At 39.9% G+C, this 23822-nt stretch overlaps 2 non-coding genes across 2 annotated transcripts; both read right to left on the reverse strand.

Annotated features, from left to right (window-relative positions):
• Window positions 1-22818: 22818 nt before the first annotated feature.
• LOC135034237 (U1 spliceosomal RNA) lies at window positions 22819-22981 on the reverse strand. The gene has a single exon (XR_010229492.1). It is a non-coding gene; the product is annotated as a U1 spliceosomal RNA (small nuclear RNA).
• Window positions 22982-23133: 152 nt separating this feature from the next.
• On the reverse strand, window positions 23134-23297 carry LOC135034308 (U1 spliceosomal RNA). The gene has a single exon (XR_010229556.1). It is a non-coding gene; the product is annotated as a U1 spliceosomal RNA (small nuclear RNA).
• Between the last annotated feature and the right edge of the window lie 525 nt (window positions 23298-23822).

The raw sequence follows: 23822 nt of genomic DNA on the forward strand, positions 1-23822 counted from the left end.
CTAGTGTCCTTCGTTTGGGAGAAAAATGCAAAGGTACAATACAGCTTTTCCTTGCCGATATCTCTCTTTTGCAAAGAGATAGGCATTGGAAAATTCAGGGCTATAGCGTGTAGATGAAGCACTAACAGGAGGCTTTAAAATTTTCATTCTAGTGTCTTTCGTTTGGGAGAAAAATGCAAAGGTACAATACAGTTTTTCCTGGCCGATATCTCTCTTTTGCAAAGAGATAGGCATTGGAAAATTCAGGGCTATAACGTGTAGATGAAGCACTAACAGGAGGCTTTAAAATTTTCATTCTAGTGTCCTTCGTTTGGGAGAAAAATGCAAAGGTACAATACAGCTTTTCCTTGCCAATATCTCTCTTTTGCAAAGAGCTAGGCATTGGAAAATTCAGGGCTATAACGTGTAGATGAAGCACTAACAGGAGGCTTTAAAATTTTCATTCTAGTGTCTTTCGTTTGGGAGAAAAATGCAAAGGTACAATACAGTTTTTCCTGGCCGATATCTCTCTTTTGCAAAGAGATAGGCATTGGAAAATTCAGGGCTATAACGTGTAGATGAAGCACTAACAGGAGGCTTTAAAATTTTCATTCTAGTGTCCTTCGTTTGGGAGAAAAATGCAAAGGTACAATACAGCTTTTCCTTGCCGATATCTCTCTTTTGCAAAGAGCTAGGCATTGGAAAATTCAGGGCTATAACGTGTAGATGAAGCACTAACAGGAGGCTTTAAAATTTTAATTCTAGTGTCTTTCGTTTGGGAGAAAAATGCAAAGGTACAATACAGCTTTTCCTTGCCAATATCTCTCTTTTGCAAAGAGCTAGGCATTGGAAAATTCAGGGCTATACCGTGTAGATGAAGCACTAACCGGAGGCTTTAAAATTTTCATTCTAGTGTCCTTCGTTTGGGAGAAAAATGCAAAGGTACAATACAGCTTTTCCTTGCCGATATCTCTCTTTTGCAAAGAGCTAGGCATTGGAAAATTCAGGGCTATAACGTGTAGATGAAGCACTAACAGGAGGCTTTAAAATTTTAATTCTAGTGTCTTTCGTTTGGGAGAAAAATGCAAAGGTACAATACAGCTTTTCCTTGCCAATATCTCTCTTTTGCAAAGAGCTAGGCATTGGAAAATTCAGGGCTATACCGTGTAGATGAAGCACTAACCGGAGGCTTTAAAATTTTCATTCTAGTGTCCTTCGTTTGGGAGAAAAATGCAAAGGTACAATACAGCTTTTCCTTGCCGATATCTCTCTTTTGCAAAGAGATAGGCATTGGAAAATTCAGGGCTATAACGTGTAGATGAAGCACTAACAGGAGGCTTTAAAATTTTCATTCTAGTGTCTTTCGTTTGGGAGAAAAATGCAAAGGTACAATACAGTTTTTCCTGGCCGATATCTCTCTTTTGCAAAGAGATAGGCATTGGAAAATTCAGGGCTATAACGTGTAGATGAAGCACTAACAGGAGGCTTTAAAATTTTCATTCTAGTGTCCTTCGTTTGGTTGAAAAATGCAAAGGTACAATACAGCTTTTCCTTGCCGATATCTCTCTTTTGCAAAGAGATAGGCATTGGAAAATTCAGGGCTATAACGTGTAGATGAAGCACTAACAGGAGGCTTTAAAATTTTCATTCTAGTGTCTTTCGTTTGGGAGAAAAATGCAAAGGTACAATACAGCTTTTCCTTGCCGATATCTCTCTTTTGCAAAGAGATAGGCATTGGAAAATTCAGGGCTATAACGTGTAAATGAAGCACTAACAGGAGGCTTTAAAATTTTCATTCTAGTGTCCTTCGTTTGGGAGAAAAATGCAAAGGTACAATACAGCTTTTCCTTGCCGATATCTCTCTTTTGCAAAGAGATAGGCATTGGAAAATTCTGGGCTATAACGTGTAGATGAAGCACTAACAGAAGGCTTTTAAATTTTCATTCTAGTGTCCTTCGTTTGGGAGAAAAATGCAAAGGTACAATACAGCTTTTCCTTGCCGATATCTCTCTTTTGCAAAGAGATAGGCATTGGAAAATTCAGGGCTATAACGTGTAGATGAAGCACTAACAGGAGGCTTTAAAATTTTCATTCTAGTGTCTTTCGTTTGGGAGAAAAATGCAAAGGTACAATACAGCTTTTCCTTGCCAATATCTCTCTTTTGCAAAGAGCTAGGCATTGGAAAATTCAGGGCTATACCGTGTAGATGAAGCACTAACAGGAGGCTTTAAAATTTTCATTCTAGCGTCCTTCGTTTGGGAGAAAAATGCAAAGGTACAATACAGCTTTTCCTTGCCGATATCTCTCTTTTGCAAAGAGATAGGCATTGGAAAATTCAGGGCTATAACGTGTAGATGAAGCACTAACAGGAGGCTTTAAAATTTTCATTCTAGTGTCTTTCGTTTGGGAGAAAAATGCAAAAGTACAATGCAGCTTTTCCTTGCCGATATCTCTCTTTTGCAAAGAGATAGGCATTGGAAAATTCAGCGTTATAACGTGTAGATGAAGCACTAATAGGAGGCTTTAAAATTTTCATTCTAGTGTCATTCGTTTGGGAGAAAAATGCAAAGGTACAATACAGCTTTTCCTTGCCGATATCTCTCTTTTGCAAAGAGATAGGCATTGGAAAATTCAGGGCTATAACGTGTAGATGAAGCACTAACAGAAGGCTTTTACATTTTCATTCTAGTGTTCTTCGTTTGGGAGAAAAATGCAAAGGTACAATACAGCTTTTCCTTGCCGATATCTCTCTTTTGCAAAGAGATAGGCATTGGAAAATTCAGGTCTATAACGTGTAGATGAAGCACTAACAGGAGGCTTTAAAATTTACATTCTAGTGTCTTTCGTTTGGGAGAAAAATGCAAAGGTACAATACAGCTTTTCCTTGCCAATATCTCTCTTTTGCAAAGAGCTAGGCATTGGAAAATACAGGGCTATACCGTGTAGATGAAGCACTAACAGGAGGCTTTAAAATTTTCATTCTAGTGTCCTTCGTTTGGGAGAAAAATGCAAAGGTACAATACAGCTTTTCCTTGCCGATATCTCTCTTTTGCAAAGAGATAGGCATTGGAAAATTCAGGGCTATAACGTGTAGATGAAGCACTAACAGGAGGCTTTAAAATTTTCATTCTAGTGTCTTTCGTTTGGGAGAAAAATGCAAAGGTACAATACAGTTTTTCCTGGCCGATATCTCTCTTTTGCAAAGAGATAGGCATTGGAAAATTCAGGGCTATAACGTGTAGATGAAGCACTAACAGGAGGCTTTAAAATTTTCATTCTAGTGTCCTTTGTTTGGGAGAAAAATGCAAAGGTACAATACAGCTTTTCCTTGCCGATATCTCTCTTTTGCAAAGAGATAGGCATTGGAAAATTCAGGGCTATAACGTGTAGATGAAGCACTAACAGGAGGCTTTAAAATTTTCATTCTAGTGTCTTTCGTTTGGGAGAAAAATGCAAAGGTACAATACAGTTTTTCCTGGCCGATATCTCTCTTTTGCAAAGAGATAGGCATTGGAAAATTCAGGGCTATAACGTGTAGATGAAGCACTAACAGGAGGCTTTAAAATTTTCATTCTAGTGTCCTTCGTTTGGGAGAAAAATGCAAAGGTACAATACAGCTTTTCCTTGCCGATATCTCTCTTTTGCAAAGAGATAGGCATTGGAAAATTCAGGGCTATAACGTGTAGATGAAGCACTAATAGGAGGCTTTAAAATTTTCATTCTAGTGTCCTTCGTTTGGGAGAAAAATGCAAAGGTACAATACAGCTTTTCCTTGCCGATATCTCTCTTTTGCAAAGAGATAGGCATTGGAAAATTCAGGGCTATAATGTGTAGATGAAGCACTAATAGGAGGCTTTAAAATTTTCATTCTAGTGTCCTTCGTTTGGGAGAAAAATGCAAAGGTACAATACAGCTTTTCCTTGCCGATATCTCTCTTTTGCAAAGAGATAGGCATTGGAAAATTCAGGGCTATAACGTGTAGATGAAGCACTAACAGGAGGCTTTAAAATTTTCATTCTAGTGTCTTTCGTTTGGGAGAAAAATGCAAAAGTACAATGCAGCTTTTCCTTGCCGATATCTCTCTTTTGCAAAGAGATAGGCATTGGAAAATTGAGGGCTATAACGTGTAGATGAAGCACTAATAGGAGGCTTTAAAATTTTCATTCTAGTGTCCTTCGTTTGGGAGAAAAATGCAAAGGTACAATACAGCTTTTCCTTGACGATATCTCTCTTTTGCAAAGAGATAGGCATTGGAAAATTCAGGGCTATAACGTGTAGATGAAGCACTAACAGGAGGCTTTAAAATTTTCATTCTAGTGTCCTTCGTTTGGGAGAAAAATGCAAAGGTACAATACAGCTTTTCCTTGCCGATATCTCTCTTTTGCAAAGAGATAGGCATTGGAAAATTCAGGGCTATAACGTGTAGATGAAGCACTAACAGGAGGCTTTAAAATTTTCATTCTAGTGTCTTTCGTTTGGGAGAAAAATGCAAAGGTACAAAACAGTTTTTCCTGGCCGATATCTCTCTTTTGCAAAGAGATAGGCATTGGAAAATTCAGGGCTATAACGTGTAGATGAAGCACTAACAGGAGGCTTTAAAATTTACATTCTAGTGTCTTTCGTTTGGGAGAAAAATGCAAAGGTACAATACAGCTTTTCCTTGCCGATATCTCTCTTTTGCAAAGAGATAGGCATTGGAAAATTCAGGGCTATAACGTGTAGATGAAGCACTAACAGGAGGCTTTTAAATTTTCATTCTAGTGTCTTTCGTTTGGGAGAAAAATGCAAAGGTACAATACAGCTTTTCCTTGCCGATATCTCTCTTTTGCAAAGAGAAAGGCATTGGAAAATTCAGGGCTATAACGTGTAGATGAAGCACTAACAGGAGGCTTTAAAATTTTCATTCTAGTGTCCTTCATTTGGGAGAAAAATGCAAAGGTACAATACAGCTTTTCCTTGCCGATATCTCTCTTTTGCAAAGAGATAGGCATTGGAAAATTCAGGGCTATAACGTGTAGATGAAGCACTAACAGGAGGCTTTAAAATTTTCATTCTAGTGTCTTTCGTTTGGGAGAAAAATGCAAAAGTACAATGCAGCTTTTCCTTGCCGATATCTCTCTTTTGCAAAGAGATAGGCATTGGAAAATTCAGGGCTATAACGTGTAGATGAAGCACTAATAGGAGGCTTTAAAATTTTCATTCTAGTGTCCTTCGTTTGGGAGAAAAATGCAAAGGTACAATACAGCTTTTCCTTGCCGATATCTCTCTTTTGCAAAGAGATAGGCATTGGAAAATTCAGGGCTATAACGTGTAGATGAAGCACTAACAGGAGGCTTTTAAATTTTCATTCTAGTGTCCTTCGTTTGGGAGAAAAATGCAAAGGTACAATACAGCTTTTCCTTGCCGATATCTCTCTTTTGCAAAGAGATAGGCATTGGAAAATTCAGGGCTATAACGTGTAGATGAAGCACTAACAGGAGGCTTTAAAATTTACATTCTAGTGTCTTTCGTTTGGGAGAAAAATGCAAAGGTACAATACAGCTTTTCCTTGCCAATATCTCTCTTTTGCAAAGAGCTAGGCATTGGAAAATTCAGGGCTATAACGTGTAGATGAAGCACTAACAGGAGGCTTTTAAATTTTCATTCTAGTGTCCTTCGTTTGGGAGAAAAATGCAAAGGTACAATACAGCTTTTCCTTGCCGATATCTCTCTTTTGCAAAGAGATAGGCATTGGAAAATTCAGGGCTATAACGTGTAGATGAAGCACTAACAGGAGGCTTTAAAATGTTCATTCTAGTGTCTTTCGTTTGGGAGAAAAATGCAAAGGTACAATACAGTTTTTCCTGGCCGATATTTCTCTTTTGCAAAGAGATAGGCATTGGAAAATTCAGGGCTATAACGTGTAGATGAAGCACTAACAGGAGGCTTTAAAATTTTCATTCTAGTGTCCTTCGTTTGGTTGAAAAATGCAAAGGTACAATACAGCTTTTCCTTGCCGATATCTCTCTTTTGCAAAGAGATAGGCATTGGAAAATTCAGGGCTATAACGTGTAGATGAAGCACTAACAGGAGGCTTTAAAATTTTCATTCTAGTGTCTTTCATTTGGGAGAAAAATGCAAAGGTACAATACAGCTTTTCCTTGCCGATATCTCTCTTTTGCAAAGAGATAGGCATTGGAAAATTCAGGGCTATAACGTGTAAATGAAGCACTAACAGGAGGCTTTTAAATTTTCATTCTAGTGTCCTTCGTTTGGGAGAAAAATGCAAAGGTACAATACAGCTTTTCCTTGCCGATATCTCTCTTTTGCAAAGAGATAGGCATTGGAAAATTCAGGGCTATAACATGTAGATGAAGCACTAACAGGAGGCTTTTAAATTTTCATTCTAGTGTCCTTCGTTTGGGAGAAAAATGCAAAGGTACAATACAGCTTTTCCTTGCCGATATCTCTCTTTTGCAAAGAGATAGGCATTGGAAAATTCAGGGCTATAACGTGTAGATGAAGCACTAACAGGAGGCTTTAAAATTTTCATTCTAGTGTCTTTCGTTTGGGAGAAAAATGCAAAAGTACAATGCAGCTTTTCCTTGCCGATATCTCTCTTTTGCAAAGAGATAGGCATTGGAAAATTCAGGGCTATAACGTGTAGATGAAGCACTAATAGGAGGCTTTAAAATTTTCATTCTAGTGTCCTTCGTTTGGGAAAAAAATGCAAAGGTACAATACTGCTTTTCCTTGCCGATATCTCTCTTTTGCAAAGAGATAGGCATTGGAAAATTCAGGGCTATAACGTGTAGATGAAGCACTAACAGGAGGCTTTAAAATTTTCATTCTAGTGTCTTTCGTTTGGGAGAAAAATGCAAAAGTACAATGCAGCTTTTCCTTGCCGATATCTCTCTTTTGCAAAGAGATAGGCATTGGAAAATGCAGGGCTATAACGTGTAGATGAAGCACTAACAGGAGGCTTTAAAATTTTCATTCTAGTGTCTTTCGTTTGGGAGAAAAATGCAAAAGTACAATGCAGCTTTTCCTTGCCGATATCTCTCTTTTGCAAAGAGATAGGCATTGGAAAATTCAGGGCTATAACGTGTAGATGAAGCACTAATAGGAGGCTTTAAAATTTTCATTCTAGTGTCCTTCGTTTGGGAGAAAAATGCAAAGGTACAATACAGCTTTTCCTTGCCGATATCTCTCTTTTGCAAAGAGATAGGCATTGGAAAATTCAGGGCTATAACGTGTAGATGAAGCACTAACAGGAGGCTTTTAAATTTTCATTCTAGTGTCCTTCGTTTGGGAGAAAAATGCAAAGGTACAATACAGCTTTTCCTTGCCGATATCTCTCTTTTGCAAAGAGATAGGCATTGGAAAATTCAGGGCTATAACGTGTAGATGAAGCACTAATAGGAGGCTTTAAAATTTTCATTCTAGTGTCCTTCGTTTGGGAGAAAAATGCAAAGGTACAATACAGCTTTTCCTTGCCGATATCTCTCTTTTGCAAAGAGATAGGCATTGGAAAATTCAGGGCTATAACGTGTAGATGAAGCACTAACAGGAGGCTTTAAAATTTTCATTCTAGTGTCTTTCGTTTGGGAGAAAAATGCAAAAGTACAATGCAGCTTTTCCTTGCCGATATCTCTCTTTTGCAAAGAGATAGGCATTGGAAAATTCAGGGCTATAACGTGTAGATGAAGCACTAATAGGAGGCTTTAAAATTTTCATTCTAGTGTCCTTCGTTTGGGAGAAAAATGCAAAGGTACAATACAGCTTTTCCTTGCCGATATCTCTCTTTTGCAAAGAGATAGGCATTGGAAAATTCAGGGCTATAACGTGTAGATGAAGCACTAACAGGAGGCTTTAAAATTTTCATTCTAGTGTCTTTCGTTTGGGAGAAAAATGCAAAAGTACAATGCAGCTTTTCCTTGCCGATATCTCTCTTTTGCAAAGAGATAGGCATTGGAAAATTCAGGGCTATAACGTGTAGATGAAGCACTAATAGGAGGCTTTAAAATTTTCATTCTAGTGTCCTTCGTTTGGGAAAAAAATGCAAAGGTACAATACTGCTTTTCCTTGCCGATATCTCTCTTTTGCAAAGAGATAGGCATTGGAAAATTCAGGGCTATAACGTGTAGATGAAGCACTAACAGGAGGCTTTAAAATTTTCATTCTAGTGTCTTTCGTTTGGGAGAAAAATGCAAAAGTACAATGCAGCTTTTCCTTGCCGATATCTCTCTTTTGCAAAGAGATAGGCATTGGAAAATGCAGGGCTATAACGTGTAGATGAAGCACTAACAGGAGGCTTTAAAATTTTCATTCTAGTGTCTTTCGTTTGGGAGAAAAATGCAAAAGTACAATGCAGCTTTTCCTTGCCGATATCTCTCTTTTGCAAAGAGATAGGCATTGGAAAATTCAGGGCTATAACGTGTAGATGAAGCACTAATAGGAGGCTTTAAAATTTTAATTCTAGTGTCCTTCGTTTGGGAGAAAAATGCAAAGGTACAATACAGCTTTTCCTTGCCGATATCTCTCTTTTGCAAAGAGATAGGCATTGGAAAATTCAGGGCTATAACGTGTAGATTAAGCACTAACAGGAGGCTTTTAAATTTTCATTCTAGTGTCCTTCGTTTGGGAGAAAAATGCAAAGGTACAATACAGCTTTTCCTTGCCGATATCTCTCTTTTGCAAAGAGATAGGCATTGGAAAATTCAGGGCTATAACGTGTAGATGAAGCACTAATAGGAGGCTTTAAAATTTTCATACTAGTGTCCTTCGTTTGGGAGAAAAATGCAAAGGTACAATACAGCTTTTCCTTGCCGATATCTCTCTTTTGCAAAGAGATAGGCATTGGAAAATTCAGGGCTATAACGTGTAGATGAAGCCCTAACAGGAGGCTTTAAAATTTTCATTCTAGTGTCTTTCGTTTGGGAGAAAAATGCAAAAGTACAATGCAGCTTTTCCTTGCCGATATCTCTCTTTTGCAAAGAGATAGGCATTGGAAAATTCAGGGCTATAACGTGTAGATGAAGCACTAATAGGAGGCTTTAAAATTTTCATTCTAGTGTCCTTCGTTTGGGAGAAAAATGCAAAGGTACAATACTGCTTTTCCTTGCCGATATCTCTCTTTTGCAAAGAGATAGGCATTGGAAAATTCAGGGCTATAACGTGTAGATGAAGCACTAACAGGAGGCTTTAAAATTTTCATTCTAGTGTCTTTCGTTTGGGAGAAAAATGCAAAGGTACAATACAGCATTTCCTTGCCGATATCTCTCTTTTGCAAAGAGATAGGCATTGGAAAATTCTTGGCTATTACGTGTAGATGAAGCACTAACAGGAGGCTTTAAAATTTTCATTCTAGTGTCCTTCGTTTGGGAGAAAAATGCAAAAGTACAATGCAGCTTTTCCTTGCCGATATCTCTCTTTTGCAAAGAGATAGGCATTGGAAAATGCAGGGCTATAACGTGTAGATCAAGCACTAACAGGAGGCTTTAAAATTTTCATTCTAGTGTCTTTCGTTTGGGAGAAAAATGCAAAGGTACAATACAGCTTTTCCTTGCCAATATCTCTCTTTTGCAAAGAGCTAGGCATTGGAAAATTCTGGGCTATACCGTGTAGATGAAGCACTAACAGGAGGCTTTTAAATTTTCATTCTAGTGTCCTTCGTTTGGGAGAAAAATGCAAAGGTACAATACAGCTTTTCCTTGCCGATATCTCTCTTTTGCAAAGAGATAGGCATTGGAAAATTCAGGGCTATAACGTGTAGATGAAGCACTAATAGGAGGCTTTAAAATTTTCATTCTAGTGTCCTTCGTTTGGGAAAAAAATGCAAAGGTACAATACTGCTTTTCCTTGCCGATATCTCTCTTTTGCAAAGAGATAGGCATTGGAAAATTCAGGGCTATAACGTGTAGATGAAGCACTAATAGGAGGCTTTAAAATTTTCATTCTAGTGTCCTTCGTTTGGGAGAAAAATGCAAAGGTACAATACAGCTTTTCCTTGCCGATATCTCTCTTTTGCAAAGAGATAGGCATTGGAAAATTCAGGGCTATAACGTGTAGATGAAGCACTAACAGGAGGCTTTAAAATTTTCATTCTAGTGTCTTTCGTTTGGGAGAAAAATGCAAAAGTACAATGCAGCTTTTCCTTGCCGATATCTCTCTTTTGCAAAGAGATAGGCATTGGAAAATTCAGGGCTATAACGTGTAGATGAAGCACTAATAGGAGGCTTTAAAATTTTCATTCTAGTGTCCTTCGTTTGGGAAAAAAATGCAAAGGTACAATACTGCTTTTCCTTGCCGATATCTCTCTTTTGCAAAGAGATAGGCATTGGAAAATTCAGGGCTATAACGTGTAGATGAAGCACTAACAGGAGGCTTTAAAATTTTCATTCTAGTGTCTTTCGTTTGGGAGAAAAATGCAAAAGTACAATGCAGCTTTTCCTTGCCGATATCTCTCTTTTGCAAAGAGATAGGCATTGGAAAATGCAGGGCTATAACGTGTAGATGAAGCACTAACAGGAGGCTTTAAAATTTTCATTCTAGTGTCTTTCGTTTGGGAGAAAAATGCAAAAGTACAATGCAGCTTTTCCTTGCCGATATCTCTCTTTTGCAAAGAGATAGGCATTGGAAAATTCAGGGCTATAACGTGTAGATGAAGCACTAATAGGAGGCTTTAAAATTTTAATTCTAGTGTCCTTCGTTTGGGAGAAAAATGCAAAGGTACAATACAGCTTTTCCTTGCCGATATCTCTCTTTTGCAAAGAGATAGGCATTGGAAAATTCAGGGCTATAACGTGTAGATTAAGCACTAACAGGAGGCTTTTAAATTTTCATTCTAGTGTCCTTCGTTTGGGAGAAAAATGCAAAGGTACAATACAGCTTTTCCTTGCCGATATCTCTCTTTTGCAAAGAGATAGGCATTGGAAAATTCAGGGCTATAACGTGTAGATGAAGCACTAATAGGAGGCTTTAAAATTTTCATACTAGTGTCCTTCGTTTGGGAGAAAAATGCAAAGGTACAATACAGCTTTTCCTTGCCGATATCTCTCTTTTGCAAAGAGATAGGCATTGGAAAATTCAGGGCTATAACGTGTAGATGAAGCCCTAACAGGAGGCTTTAAAATTTTCATTCTAGTGTCTTTCGTTTGGGAGAAAAATGCAAAAGTACAATGCAGCTTTTCCTTGCCGATATCTCTCTTTTGCAAAGAGATAGGCATTGGAAAATTCAGGGCTATAACGTGTAGATGAAGCACTAATAGGAGGCTTTAAAATTTTCATTCTAGTGTCCTTCGTTTGGGAGAAAAATGCAAAGGTACAATACTGCTTTTCCTTGCCGATATCTCTCTTTTGCAAAGAGATAGGCATTGGAAAATTCAGGGCTATAACGTGTAGATGAAGCACTAACAGGAGGCTTTAAAATTTTCATTCTAGTGTCTTTCGTTTGGGAGAAAAATGCAAAGGTACAATACAGCATTTCCTTGCCGATATCTCTCTTTTGCAAAGAGATAGGCATTGGAAAATTCTTGGCTATTACGTGTAGATGAAGCACTAACAGGAGGCTTTAAAATTTTCATTCTAGTGTCCTTCGTTTGGGAGAAAAATGCAAAAGTACAATGCAGCTTTTCCTTGCCGATATCTCTCTTTTGCAAAGAGATAGGCATTGGAAAATGCAGGGCTATAACGTGTAGATCAAGCACTAACAGGAGGCTTTAAAATTTTCATTCTAGTGTCTTTCGTTTGGGAGAAAAATGCAAAGGTACAATACAGCTTTTCCTTGCCAATATCTCTCTTTTGCAAAGAGCTAGGCATTGGAAAATTCTGGGCTATACCGTGTAGATGAAGCACTAACAGGAGGCTTTTAAATTTTCATTCTAGTGTCCTTCGTTTGGGAGAAAAATGCAAAGGTACAATACAGCTTTTCCTTGCCGATATCTCTCTTTTGCAAAGAGATAGGCATTGGAAAATTCAGGGCTATAACGTGTAGATGAAGCACTAACAGGAGGCTTTAAAATTTTCATTCTAGTGTCTTTCGTTTGGGAGAAAAATGCAAAGGCACAATACAGCTTTTCCTTGCCGATATCTCTCTTTTGCAAAGAGATAGGCATTGGAAAATTCAGGGCTATAACGTGTAGATGAAGCACTAATAGGAGGCTTTAACATCTTCATTCTAGTGTCTTTCGTTTGGGAGAAAAATGCAAAAGTACAATGCAGCTTTTCTTTGCCGATATCTCTCTTTTGCAAAGAGATAGGCATTGGAAAATGCAGGGCTATAACGTGTAGATGAAGCACTAACAGGAGGCTTTAACATTTTCATTCTAGTGTCCTTTGTTTGGGAGAAAAATGCAAAGGTACAATACAGCTTTTCCTTGCCAATATCTCTCTTTTGCAAAGAGCTAGGCATTGGAAAATTCAGGGCTATACCGTGTAGATGAAGCACTAACAGGAGGCTTTTAAATTTTCATTCTAGTGTCCTTCGTTTGGGAGAAAAATGCAAAGGTACAATACAGCTTTTCCTTGCCGATATCTCTCTTTTGCAAAGAGATAGGCATTGGAAAATTCAGGGCTATAACGTGTAGATGAAGCACTAACAGGAGGCTTTAAAATTTTCATTCTAGTGTCTTTCGTTTGGGAGAAAAATGCAAAGGTACAATACAGCTTTTCCTTGCCGATATCTCTCTTTTGCAAAGAGATAGGCATTGGAAAATTCAGGGCTATAACGTGTAGATGAAGCACTAACAGGAGGCTTTAAAATTTTCATTCTAGTGTCCTTCGTTTGGGAGAAAAATGCAAAGGTACAATACAGCTTTTCCTTGCCGATATCTCTCTTTCTGTAACGTCCTAAGTGGATGCTGGGGACTCCGTAAGGACCATGGGGAATAGCGGCTCCGCAGGAGACTGGGCACATCTAAAGAAAGCTTTAGGACTAGCTGGTGTGCACTGGCTCCTCCCCCTATGACCCTCCTCCAAGCCTCAGTTAGATTTCTGTGCCCGACGAGAAGGGTGCACACTAGGGGCTCTCCTGAGCTTCTTAGTGAAAGTTTTAGTTTAGATTTGTTATTTTCAGTGAGACCTGCTGGCAACAGGCTCACTGCATCGAGGGACTAAGGGGAGAAGAAGCGAACTCACCTGCGTGCAGAGTGGATTGGGCTTCTTGGCTACTGGACATTAGCTCCAGAGGGACGATCACAGGTCCAGCCTGGATGGGTCCCGGAGCCGCGCCGCCGGCCCCCTTACAGAGCCAGAAGAGCGAAGAGGTCCGGAAAAATCGGCGGCAGAAGACGTTCCTGTCTTCAATAAGGTAGCGCACAGCACTGCAGCTGTGCGCCATTGCTCTCAGCACACTTCATACTCCGGTCACTGAAGGTGCAGGGCGCTGGGGGGGGCGCCCTGAGACGCAATAAAACACGACAGAAATACCTTACATGGCAAAAAAATGCATCACATCTAGCTCCTGGGCTATATGGATGCATTTAACCCCTGCCAAAATATACAAAAAACCGGGAGATAAGGCCGCCGGAAAGGGGGCGGAGCCTATCTCCTCAGCACACTGGCGCCATTTTCCCTCACAGCTCAGTTGGAGGGAAGCTCCCTGGCTCTTCCCTGCAGTCACTACACTACAGAAAGGGTTAAAAAAAGAGAGGGGGGCACTAATTAGGCGCAGTATTAAAACATACAGCAGCTATAAGGGGAAAAACACTTATATAAGGTTATCCCTGTATATATATAGCGCTCTGGTGTGTGCTGGCATACTCTCCCTCTGTCTCCCCAAAGGGCTAGTGGGGTCCTGTCCTCTATCAGAGCATTCCCTGTGTGTGTGCTGTGTGTCGGTACGTTTGTGTCGACATATATGAGGAGAAAAATGATATGGAGACGGAGCAGAGTGTCTGTAACAGTGATGTCACCCCCTAGGGGGTCGACAACTGAGTGGATGTACTGTTGAAAATTACGTGACAGTGTCAGCTCTATATAAAAACAGTGGTTGACATGAGACAGCCGGCTACTCCGCTTGTGCCTGTCCAGACATCTCATAGGCCGTCAGGGGCTCTAAAGCGGCCGTTACCTCAGATGGCAGATACAGACGCCGACACGGATACTGACTCCTGTGTCGAAACTGGGGCATTGGGGCAACGATTTTGTGAGAAACATCTTTACCCTTAAATAAAGATTTTCTTAATTCCTTACCTGTGTGCTAATTAGATATCACCTTGTTTTCACATTAAACAGACTTCCACATGAGAAAGCAGCAAGGATGCAGTGGCGTTAATGTTTCCTGGAGTCAACCTGTATTATTTCTGTAGATATTGAAATGAGGATGCATCTTGCTGCCTTTCCAATGAAGCAAGTTTAATTTAGTAATAGGTTAAAAACCATCCCTACAAAGGTGTTAATCAGAAACTTGGCTTTGTGGACACTTTTCAGAGAACAAATTTGTTAGCATAAAAATAAAGCCTGAAAATGAAGAGCTGTTTAATCACTCAATTGGATTTTTTTGCCAGCATATTTCTTTTTCTCTGCAACCCACTGCTAAATTGTGCTTCCTAGCTATTTTTATAAAATCACTGAATCAAATCTAACTCTGATTACATCAGAGAAGGCAAGGTACCCTACACCATAAGAGGGGGTTTGAAATTTTGACTTGTCTACATAAAGATCACCAAAATCTGATAACAAGGTCAATTACGTCCCTGGGTGGGATTGAACCACCAACCTTTTGGTTAATAGCCTTACACAGTAACTGATTGCGCCACAGCAACACTTTGCAAAAGTACATACTGACAAAGGCTAATAAGCATTCATCTAGAACGATTCCTAGAAACATTTTAAAAAGTCAATAATGTGGAGAGTTTTTGTAAGATGTTTCTTCCATCAACCAATGAAGAAACACATTGGTACTTTCCCATGATGAGTGAGTGCTTCAGGATCTCTTGCACTTACATGTGCAGCAGAGTACTGTAATGGAAGCATGCTGGGTCCATAACCCAGAGGTAGGCAGATTGAAACTATCCTCTGCTATATGCATTTTTTTTTGTTAATTAAAGTAATCCAAAACTGGGATTGATATTTTTGCTCTTTTATTTTTACTTAAAGTACAATAACTTTTACCATTTTAATTTGTTTTAATAGTATATTGACAGTATTGTTTTCTTTCAAAAATCCAATTAATTTTCTTTACCCGATTATTAAAATGGTAATTGACAAAAACAAACTACATTGTCACCAGAAGAGCAATACAAAATGTACAAATGATATATTAAAATCATCTTTCCAGCTTGAATTTCAATGATGCATTGGGGCAACGATTTTGTGAGAAACATCTTCACCCTTAAATAAAGATTTTCTTAATTCCTTACCTGTGTGCTAATTAGATATCACCTTATTTTCACATTAAACAGACTTCCACATGAGAAAGCAGCAAGGATGCAGTGGCGTTAATGTTTCCTGGTGTCAACCTGTATTATTTCAGTAGATATTGAAATGAGGATGCATCTTGCTGCCTTTCCAATGAAGCAAGTTTCATTTAGTAATAGGTGAAAAACCATCCCTACAAAGATGTTAATCAGATACTTGGCTTTGTGGACACTTTTCAGAGAACAAATTTGTTAGCATAAAAATAAAGCCAGAAAATGAAGAGCTATTTAATCACTCAATTGGATTTTTTTGCCAGCATATTTCTTTTTCTCTGCAACCCACAGCTAAATTGTGCTTCCTAGCTGTTTTTATAAAATCACGGAATCAAATCTAACTCTGATTACATCAGAGAAGGCCAGGTACCCTACACCATAACAGGGGTTTTCGAAATTTTGACTTGTCTACTTAAAGATCACCAAAATCTGATAACAAGGTCAATTACATCCCTGGGTGGGATTGAACCACCAACCTTTTGGTTAATAGCCGTACACACTAACTGATTGTGCCACAGCGACACTTTGCAAAAGTACATACTGACAAAGGCTAATAAGCATTCATCTAGAACGTTTCCTATAAAAACTTTAAATAGTCAATAATCTGAAGAGTTTTTGTAAGATGTTTCTTCCATCAACCAATGAAGAAACACATTGGTACTTTCCCATGATGAGTGAGTGCTTCAGGATCTCTTGCACTTACATGTGCAGCAGAGTACTGTAATGGAAGCATGCTGGGTCCATAACCCAGAGGTAGGCAGATTGAAACTATCCTCTGCTATATGCATTTTTTTTTTGTTAATTAAAGTAATCCAAAACTGGGATTGATATTTTTGCTCTTTTATTTTTACTTAAAGTACAATAACTTTTACCATTTTAATTTGTTTTAATAGTATATTGACAGTATTGTTTTCTTTCAAAAATCCACTTAATTTTCTTTACCCGATTATTAAAATGGTAATTGACAAAAACAAACTACATTGTCACCAGAAGAGCAATACAAAATGTTCAAGTGATATATTAAAATCATCTTTCCAGCTAGGATTTCAATGATGCATTGGGGCAACGATTTTGTGAGAAACATCTTCACCCTTAAATAAAGATTTTCTTAATTCCTTACCTGTGTGCTAATTAGATATCACCTTGTTTTCACATTAAACAGACTTCCACATGAGAAAACAGCAAAGATGCAGTGGCGTTAATGTTTCATGGTGTAAACCTGTATTATTTCCGTAGATATTGAAATGAGGATGCATCTTGCTGCCTTTCCAATGAAGCAAGTTTAATTTAGTAATAGGTGAAAAACCATCCCTACAAAGATGTTAATCAGATACTTGGCTTTGTGGACACTTTTCAGAGAACAAATTTGTTATCATAAAAATAAAGCCAGAAAATGAAGAGCTGTTTAATCACTCAATTGGATTTTTCTGCCAGCATTTTTCTTTTTCTCTGCAACCCACTGCTAAATTGTGCTTCCTAGCTGTTTTTTTACAAAATCACTTAATCAAATCTAACTCTGATTACATCAGAGAAGGCCAGGTACCCTACACCATAAGAGGGGGTTTGCAATTTTGACTTGTCTACTTAAATATCACCAAAATCTGATCACAAGTTTAATTACGTCCCTGGGTGGGATTGAACCACCAACCTTTTGATTAATAGCTGAACACACTAACCGATTGTGCCTCAGAGACACTTTGCAAAAAGTACATACTGACAAAGACTAATAAGCATTCATCTAGAACGTTTCCTAGAAAAACTTTAAAAAGTCAATAATCTGGAGAGTTTTTGTAAGATGTTTCTTCCAGCAACCAATGAAGAAACGCATTGGTACTTTCGCATGATGAGTGAGTGCTTCAGGATCTCTTGCACTTACATGTGCAGCAGAGTACTGTAATGGAAGCATGCTGGGTCCATAACCCAGAGGTAGGCAGATTGAAACTATCCTTTGCTATATGCATTTTTTTTTGTTCATTAAAGTAATCCAAAACTGGGATTGATATTTTAGCTTTTATTTTTACTTAAAGTACAATAACTTTTACCATTTTAATTTGTTTTAATAGTATATTGACAGTATTGTTTTCTTTCAAAAATCCAATTAATTTTCTTTACCCTATTAATAAAATGGTAATTGACAAAAACAAACTACATTGTCACCAGAAGAGCAATACAAAATGTACAAGTGATATATTAAAATCATCTTTCCAGCTTGAATTTCAATGATGCATTGGGGCAACGATTTTGTGAGAAACATCTTCACCCTTAAATAAAGATTTTCTTAATTCCTTACCTGTGTGCTAATTAGATATCACCTTGTTTTCACATTAAACAGACTTCCACATGAGAAAGCAGCAAGGATGCAGTGGCGTTAATGTTTCCTGGTGTCAACCTGTATTATTTCAGTAGATATTGAAATGAGGATGCATCTTGCTGCCTTTCCAATGAAGCAAGTTTAATTTAGTAATAGGTGAAAAACCATCCCTACAAAGATGTTAATCAGATATTTGGCTTTGTGGACACTTTTCAGAGAACAAATTTGTTAGCATAAAAGTAAAGCCAGAAAATGAAGAGCTGTTTAATCACTCAATTGGATTTTTTTGCCAGCATATTTCTTTTTCTCTGCAAACCACTGCTAAATTGTGCTTCCTAGCTGTTTTTATAAAATCACTGAATCAAATCTAACTCTGATTACATCAGAGAAGGCCAGGTACCCTACACCATAACAGGGGTTTTTGAAATTTTGACTTGTCTACTTAAAGATCACCAAAATCTGATAACAAGGTCAATTACGTCCCTGGGTGGGATTGAACCACCAACCTTTTGGTTAATAGCCGTACACACTAACTGATTGCGCCACAGCGACACTTTGCAAAAGTACATACTGACAAAGGCTGATAAGCATTCATCTAGAACGTTTCCTAGAAAAACTTTAAATAGTCAATAATCTGGAGAGTTTTTGTAAGATGTTTCTTCCATCAACCAATGAAGAAACACATTGGTACTTTCCCATGATGAGTGAGTGCTTCAGGATCTCTTGCAATTACATGTGCAGCAGAGTACTGTAATGGAAGCATGCTGGGTCCATAGCCCAGAGGTAGGCAGATTGAAACTATCCTCTGCTATATGCATTTTTTTTTGTTAATTAAAGTAATCCAAAACTGGGATTGATATTTTTGCTCTTTTATTTTTACTTAAGGTACAATAACTTTTACCATTTTAATTTGTTTTAATAGTATATTGACAGTATTGTTTTCTTTCAAAAATCCACTTAATTTTCTTTACCCGATTATTAAAATGGTAATTGACAAAAATAAACTGATGAGGATACTACTGCAGTCTTTGTTTCGTCTGTACCCGCTGAAAGAGCAGCAAAAGGTGGAGATCTTGATGGGACAGTTGAAAGGGCTTGCACTTAGAGAGGTTACTTCCTGGCCTACTGAAGAGAAGAAGACTGTGGACCAGATCCTCAACAGGCTTGCTACCACATTTGACACAAGGACAGTGTCAGAACTAAAAATGCACTTCTTTGCTCGAAAGCAACAACCAGGAGAGTCACTACGGGGCTATGCCCTCAGCTTGCAGGAAGCACTCAGAGATGTTCAGCAAGCAGACCCTGAGGAAGTGCATGACAAAGAGAAAATGTTATTGGACCAGTTCACTGAAGGTGCAAGGGGCGAATTTGTAAAAACTCAGCTGCGACTATTGAGATTGCAGAAGCCTGGAAGCACATTCCTGGATTTTAAAGAGGCTGCGATTAAAGTTCTAGGCTCCAGTCTTACTTCAGGGGCTGTTCCACAAGAGTCTATTCCAGAGATGCCACGGTATCAAGAGAATTCTGATGCCCAGGAGTCAAGTTTTAAAGGAGCTACTTACCCACCTACAGTAAAAGGAGTGACAGTGCCATGTTCAAAGACATGCATATTTGACTCTTCTAGTGAGTTACGAGGTCAGCTGGCTGAACTGACACGTGGTGTGACAGAGATGCGCAGAGACCTGCAGATTCTGAAGAGACAGCAGGCACTGCTCCATGAAGAAATGGAATGGTGCCAGGAGAGGAGACCACTGAACAGTTCCCAATGGGACCTACATAGAAACAGGGAGACACTTTTTTCCAACCACTTTGCCTCCCAAAGGCGACCCATTTTTCAAAGCTGTGAAGGAAGCGGACAAATTAAGAGAGAATTTGAGCAGCCAGATCATTTAAACTCCAAATTCATGTGGTTAACCCGTTATGTTAGCCAATGCCCGGTGGTTCAAGTTTGCATCAATGGAGTCTCAATGCCCGCTCTCTTAGACACTGGATCACAAGTGACCACAATACAAGCAACACAGTTTGAGCAGCATTGGACTGAGGAACAGATGTTTCCATCATCTTCCACATTGATAAACCCGATTGCAAGCAATGGGCACTGCATCCCTTGCAAAGGATACTGGGAAGCTGAAATTCAAATCGGACGAACAGTGCTACCACAGCAAGGCTTCATCATCACCACTGCCCAAGATGATGGATTGCCTCCAGTGATAGTGGGCATGAATGTGTTGCGGAACTGCTGTGAGGAGCTCGTAGCAGCACTCCAAGGAGAGTTTCAAACTGACAAGCTCCAGGAGAAACAAGGCCTTCAACCTGGGATAGCCAAACAAAAGGGAAGAATGATAACAGAATTATCTGTAAGAGAGGAACATGAAAAAAATAAGGCTAGCCAAATAATGATAGAAATGCCCATCTCCAGTGTCCAGATTATCCGAAAGAATGCTTCAATGTTAGGCATGAATAATATAGCATCCAGTTCTAGAAACTGTGAGCAACCTATTCAAGGAACCAGTTTTGACCACCTGCAAGATAAAAGTCAGATGATAAGACACCTCAAAGCCTTACTGAAGACTGGGAAATACCTGACCAAGCGACAAAGGCAAGAATCCTCGCCAGAACTCCTGAAGTTGTTGAGACAGCGAGAAAGGCTGTTTGAAGAGAAAGGACAGTTGGTTCGATGTAGTGTGGATCCTAATACTCATTATAGGATCAGTCAACTTGTAATTCCAAGACAAAGTGCTTGTTATGTGCTTGAAGAATATCACGACAAGTCAGGTCACCCTGGGTGCAAAAGGATGGAAACAAGCATCTGGAAAAAGTTATTTTGGGTTGAAATGAGGGAAGACATCAAGAGATGGTGCCGAAACTGTCCAACCTGTTCTGTAAGAAGAACCTTGCTGCCTCTTTCTCTCCAGAATCCATTGTCCCAAACCAGCTGTGATACTGAATCCCAAGATGGAATGGAAGAGGCTCATAAAATGTATTTACAGCAGACTAAGGTGGTTTGTCACCGACAAGGAGGCAAGAAGACTAGGGCTTGCAAAACAGAAAACCACCATAGTCAGCTGCAGTTTTGTACAGCATGTCCCAAAGACAGTTTAGAAAGAGTTCAATACTCATCCATGGCAGGGGGGTTGAGGTTTCCTAGACAAACTTTTCAAGACCATATACTGTCCAGATTTCAACCGATTGCTCCAGGAGCATGTGTTAATGTACTATAGCACAAAAGGAATTATACCTATCAGATACTGATGTTAAAAATGTTGATAAATGTTAATGTTTCAGACATAAACTGTGTTCACTAATGAATGTGACTGGATATAGTGAGAAGTTTATATAGGGATAAAACCAAAATGCGTGAGGACACGCATGTTTTGGGGGGGGGCACGTGTGATATCCCATTACAACAAGGACATTTTTGACAACAGTGTAGTTGCCTGTGCCATTTTAAATAAAGTTTATTTAAAAGAAAATTGAACAGCAGTTTGAGAAGTCAGTTGGAGCCATGGTGAGGAAAGAGCTGGCGACGCCATTGCGCAGAGATGAGCAGCTGAGAGAGGGGAGACAAATAAGCTGAAAATTGCATGAGAGAGTAAGCAGTAGTGCAAAATACAGCAGTGGAAGTGCAGCAATTAACAAGTAAGAACGCCATGACACTCTCAGCCAAGAGAGTGCACAGCAAGTGTCAGAGACAGGAGAGTATAAAGCCTTTATACCAATGCTGACTGGCCTACATCTGAGGGGAAACTGCCTCAGAAACATCTATTGACTGGGTGAGATAAATCCATATTTATACTGAAACCTACTCCACTGCAAAGGACATTATCCTATATTTACTATACCTATGCAGCGATTTACATGGGAAGCAGCTCCAGCTCCACTGCAGTGACTCAGCAACCAGGGCACGGGAGTATACAGTGCCGCTGGGAGTGATGAAGCTGCAGTAAAGATGTCTATTAGACCTAGCCTGCTGCAGCCCTTGTAGATTCTCATAAAAAAAGTTCTTCTTTTCTTGTCAAAATTAATAGCTAAGAATAGGCTGCTTGAGGCAGGCCCCTGTTAAGTGGCCTGCTACTGAAGGCAACAACTACAAACTGAGCTCCCTGTTCATGGAAGCGGGGTTATAGAGGAGAATGCGCTGAGCATCTTGGGAACAGTCAAAAGCTTTGAGCCGGTTGGTGCCTCAGATCAAGATCCTACTCTACACCCCAATGTGAATCCTTGTGGAGTCCAGTGTACCCCACAGAAGAAATTAATGTGTCACACCCATTGGCAGCAACCTTAGAATAGCTGCTGATGGGCACAATTGAGAAAGGAAGGGGGGGGGGGACATTTAAATCCAGCACATAGATGCAATTCAAATATGTAATTTGAACCTTCCTATTTTAAAATATAATGGATGAACCTCACCCTGTGAGAACAATCTTCATGATATAGAGATCTCATATGCAAAAAAAGTATGAGTTGGGATAGGGCTGGGGAGGGTGGCTGCTCGGGCAGCCCCTCCCCCGTCAAGTTAAGGAGATTCAACTGAGGAAGCACAAGGGAACTCTCGTCTGGGGACAACAACTGCAGGGAGACCACATCTTTTCAGATGAACACGGGAGGGCGGAAGGCTGCCTAATACTGAAGCACCATCAAATATCAAACCATATGCAATAACTAGTACAAGCATTCCTGGGGGAAGGTCTGCAGGAGACGAATTTGCATACGGTGATGTCATCCAAGCAGTGGGCCAAAGTTGGCTGGAACCCTCATCTGCATATGAAAAGAGAAAAGGGTTATGCAGGGCATGGCGGCCTTTTGCGGCGCTTGGATGACCCCTAGTTCGCATTAAACACCTCCACCCTCCTTCGGTGTGGGGCTCATGTTGGCTATGCCCCAGCCCCTGAAGCATTCAAGCTGATTTCTTGCAGCAGCTGGGCACTGTAACAGCTCCAGAGCTGCTCTGTAAGGCAAATAAAAGGGTGTGGGCCCTGCAGCACTACCTGTAGTTCGCATTGTGCGTTGGAAGGCACAAAGTAAGCAGACGGGAGAAGTCAGGATAGTGCGCAAGGGCATAGAAGGGAGCGGCTCAAGAAAAGAGAAGTGGAAACAGACAGCAAACTAGGCTGGAGAGAGACCTGAGACAAAGAGATCTGAATTATACGAGAGCCGACCAGGGGAAACACAAATTATGCAGTCAAGTTTCCCACATTTGGGGAAATCGCAGGGGCAGCACAGCCAGAGTGCAATGGGTGAGCCTTGCCCTGGGAGAAGCACCTTCAAGATCATAGTATCTCACCTGGCAGGTAAGTAGGAGTTGGGCTAGAGCTGGGGAGGGTCGCTGCTCGGGCACCCCCCTGTCAAGTGAAGGAGATCCAACTGAGGCAGCACAATGGAACTCTCGAAAGAAGAACAAGGCTAGAGGAAGATCTGAGACAAAGAAATCTGACTTTTACCAGAGCTGACCAGAGGAAAGCACAAACACAGTCCCCCACTACCACAAATAATGCAGTCGAGTTTCCCAAATTTGGGGAAATCACAGGGGTCAGCATACCCAGAATGCAATGAATGAACCTCACCCTGGGAGAACAATCTTCATGACCATGGTATCTCCTATGCAAAATAAGTATGATTTGGGATAGGGCTGGGGAGGGCCGCTGCTCAGGCACATCTCTGTCAAGTAAAGGAGATTCAACTGAGGCAGCACAAGGGAACTCTCATCTGGGGACAACAACTGCAGGGAGAACACATATTTTCAGATAAACATGGGAGGACAGAAGGCTGCCTAATACTGAAGCACCCCCAAACAACAAACCAAATGCAACAACTAGTAAAAGCATTCCTGGGTGAAGGTCTGCAGAAGACGGATTTGCATACGGTGATGTCATCCAAGCAGTGGGCCAAAGTTGGCTGGAACCCTCATCTGCATATGAAAAGAGAAAAGGGTTATGCAGGGCATGGCGGCCTTTTGCGGCGCTTGGATGACCCCTAGTTCGCATTAAACACCTCCACCCTCCTTCGGTGTGGGGCTCATGTTGGCTATGCCCCAGCCCCTGAAGCATTCAAGCTGATTTCTTGCAGCAGCTGGGCACTGTAACAGCTCCAGAGCTGCTCTGTAAGGCAAGTAAAAGGGTGTGGGCCCTGCAGCACTACCT

The sequence above is a fragment of the Pseudophryne corroboree genome, unplaced genomic scaffold, assembly GCF_028390025.1.
Source record: "Pseudophryne corroboree isolate aPseCor3 unplaced genomic scaffold, aPseCor3.hap2 scaffold_580, whole genome shotgun sequence".
Lineage (NCBI taxonomy): Eukaryota > Metazoa > Chordata > Amphibia > Anura > Myobatrachidae > Pseudophryne > Pseudophryne corroboree.